We start from the raw sequence: 3,638 nt of genomic DNA on the forward strand, positions 1-3,638 counted from the left end.
CACGCCCAGCCAGGGACCCTTGCAGCAGCCCTGGCTTCTGCCCTGACCTGCCGCCCCGGGGGAGGGACTGCGTGATGGAGCCAGGCTGTCTCTGTCACGGCGGGCTGTGACAGCCTGCGGGGTTGATGTCGCCCTCTTCCAGAAGGCCCGCTCCGTCATCCGCCTGCGGGGCTAACAGCACGTCGTAACCCTGCCCCGGGGAAGCGGCCGCAGAGCAGGCTGCAGTGAGGATGGACCCAAAGGTGGTCCAGGGACAGCTGAGATCTGAGAGCCAATTATTTTAGTCAATAATCTGTGAGCCTTTTCCTTGGGATCATCTTTTTTTTTTTTTTTTTTTATGATGATCCAGCATTAATTCATCGGGGAAATGTACAACTGTTTAGAATTTCAGACTTTTATTACTGGCTCCTGTGTCGCTTGTTCGTCTATCTTACAGACCTGAGTCACAAGGATCCATGGCCCCATCAGTGCCCTCTGCAGTGATGTCCTTCACACTTAGATACTTGGAGCACAGTTTAAGGAGGGGGCAGAAACAGGAAGGCCTCATATTATGCTTACGTGCTCATTTCTATGCAGAGTGGTAAGTCAGCCCAGGGTCAGCCCCACCAGCGCAGGAAACAGGAAGCAGGCAGGTGACCCAAGTAGGGGTTTATCTGTGCCCCTGGGGAAGGCCCCTGGGGAGACCCTTGGGGACAAGACTGCCGCCCCTCTGTCCAGTATCTCTTGCGAATATTCCCCCATGGGTGGAATGCCTCAGTGGGCTTGTGCTGGCAGATTTGGCCCCGCAGAATAATTGTCGTTGGAATTAAGCATAATTGTCAAGAAATACTTGGTCATCACAAGTAAAACCGTCTCATTCAACTGCCCCTTTGCTTCCCAACAGTAATTACCTCAGTAATTAATCTCTGTCATTTAACTGTGTTACATTTTGAAAAGGGAAAATGGAAGAAAGACCGGTTTCAAACTCATTTACATCACAGTTTAAAATCCCGGAGTACAGTGAATCAAATGTCAAATTTAGCCCTTTCACATTTTCTAAAATAGTCTCGTTCTAACACCCGGTCCATTGGAATCAAAGGCAGGACGCCGAAGTTACCTCTTCCTGAAAGGCTGGGCTTCAAAGGCAATACTGTTGAAAATTCTTCATGGAAATCCTCCTGGCTTGTTCCAAGGTGCTCAGAAACACAATTAATAAGCCCATCAAGAGAGCAGTAGGAAATCTCTCTGTCCAAAGGCCATTTGGGCTGCTGGTAATGTCAATTGCCCATAATGCAGCTCCTGCATTTGTTAATGACATCATCATACTGTAAGTGAATAAATCTGCTCCAGCAATCTCCTTTAATTCCTTTTCACCTCATTTCATCGTTTCAAATTAACTTGTTTGACCTTGTTTATTGTACACCTCATTATACTTAATTTTCAAAGAAGTGCTTTTAATATACTGAAATTTTCCTAATTTCTTATTCATTTTTTAATATTAGTAAGAGCTCATATATTACCTTTCTTTTTAATAGCCACCTTATTAATGAAATGCCTCCTATCACAGGTTACACAAAAATTTACACTTTAAAAAAAAATCAGATTTACTTCACTCATCAGTAAGGTGTGCCACTGGCTTGTTTAAATAGAAATTCTTCAGACATAATAATCCATAATAAGCTTTAAACAAAAGCTTCCTCATTAAGAACTCTCCTGAAAATATAAAACTCTATTGCTGTCAGTGCAGGAAGGGTAATAGCAGATCTGTGATCGGATTGAGGACTCATTCAGGCGTTTTCTATTAGATAGTTGGATAATACTTACGTGAGTAGATGAGTGTGCATTTATTTGTCCAATAAGGTAGATGTTTGTCTTTTCCACTAATGTACAATTCAGATATACATTATAATTCTAGTATTCAATATTCAATTAACTTGTGTCTTCAACGAGTACAAACCATTATTATTTCAGTTGCTTTGTTAGACACACAGAAAAGAGCAGAATTTAAGTGTGTGCAATGGGAAGAGGTTTGAAATGCCTGTGTGCGGAAAGCTGGGATCACAGTGGAGCAGGGGGCGAGGTGACGAGGACGGTGAGGTGGGGAGGGAAAGGGGAACGGCGCTCACAGGGGAAACCGGCACGCCGCGCCCTGTGGTCTGAGTAGAAAGACATTTCTGTCCCCAGACTTCCTCAAGGGCTGCGTGAGCCACCCCTGCGACCCACGGATATGCAAGGACAGCAGGCAGGTGGTGGGGGCAGCTTACCTGCCTTGCTGACGGACCCTGGTTTATCTTGGATGAAGAAAATCTGCAGTGCTTTATGGTATTGACTTCACCTACACCTCTGTTTCGGAGAGGGCAATGGCACCCCACTCCAGTACTTTTGCCTAGAAAATCCCATGGACGGAGGGGCCCGGTGGGCTGCAGTCCATGGGGTCGATAGAGTCAGACACGACTGAGCGACTTCACCTTCACTTTCACTTTCATGCATTGGAGAAGGAAATGGCAACCCACTCCAGTGTTCTTGTCTGGAGAATCCCAGGGACGGGGGAGCCTGGTAGGCTGCCGTCTATGGGGTCGCACAGAGTTGGACACGACTGAAGTGACTCAGCAGCAGCAGCAGCAGCACACCTCTGTCTGGATTTGCCTTTGCTTTCCTGGCTTGATGAAATAAAACTTTATTGAAACAGCGGAGACCCTCCCTCTGCAACTTACTGCATGATCTTACGGCTCTGATAGTTTCAGGTTCCTTAGCAAGTCTTCATTGCTTTCTGGCAAAAAGCAAAGCTGGTATTTACATAGGCCCAGAACCTTCTGATGAGAGAAGGCTTAGAGTTTACATATACAAATATACGGGAGATTAAGGAAAACAAAAAAGCCTCTTGCCAATTGACCTGCTACGTGAATACACATCAGGGCCCAGTGAATAAAAAGGCTATGAGGGTTTTGTTAAGGAGAACTGACTGATGCTGCAAAGCCGGGTTCTCCCCCCATGCCTCCTCCACAGTGAGCTTGTTATCGTCGCGGGCTGGACACTGCACCAGCAGGTCTGTCTCTCCCCCTCTCCTCCCCAAATCAAAGATCAAAGGCTGCATTTGTAAAGCAAATAGTTGGAGAGTTACAGCCGGGTTTGATGAAAACCCACTCCAGGCCTCTTGGGAGATATTACCTTCCTCATTATTCCACTGATTGGCCTTATTTCATCCAAGGATTACTGCACATTCTCCTGACGGCTGATGAGCGGCTTCATGAATATACAAAATAATCCGGCGGCACTGGGCCAGCACTGATTATTATTGTGGAACTCGGAGGAGCTGCTTCAAATGAGCTGCTGGAGATGGTGGAACTCTTCCTCCCTGTTTTCCATCTGATTTTACCACAAGGATCCTTATTAGGCTATTTTTCACGTGTCTGTAAGAGAAAGAGAAAGAGAGAGAGATTGCATCTAGTTAAAAATGGTCAGGGAATTCTGGGTACCAGATGTTTTTTGCTCAATATTGCAAAATGCCTTTTATTAGATTACGCTGAGCACTTACTAACTACAGTTAAACTGCTTTGCAGAGAAACCCGATGGGAACGGTGCCCTAAATAGCTTTCCTGGATTTGTTTTTTTTCCTTTCCTTTCTCTTTTTGTGCGTACTCTCCAGTGTGTATGTGCTT

At 45.7% G+C, this 3,638-nt stretch overlaps 1 long non-coding RNA gene across 2 annotated transcripts; it reads right to left on the reverse strand.

Annotated features, from left to right (window-relative positions):
• Positions 1-466: 466 nt before the first annotated feature.
• LOC138985391 (uncharacterized) lies at positions 467-3,379 on the reverse strand. Of its 2 annotated transcripts, none has more exons than XR_011462450.1 (3): positions 3,148-3,379; positions 2,244-2,635; positions 467-1,278 (listed from the first exon to the last, which is right to left on the reverse strand). It is a non-coding gene; the product is annotated as an uncharacterized lncRNA (long non-coding RNA). The 2 variants fall into 2 exon arrangements; XR_011462449.1 differs by having other exon boundaries at positions 2,244-2,639.
• Positions 3,380-3,638: the final 259 nt, after the last annotated feature.

Source organism: Bos mutus, chromosome 24, assembly GCF_027580195.1.
Source record: "Bos mutus isolate GX-2022 chromosome 24, NWIPB_WYAK_1.1, whole genome shotgun sequence".
Taxonomy (NCBI): Eukaryota; Metazoa; Chordata; class Mammalia; order Artiodactyla; family Bovidae; genus Bos; species Bos mutus.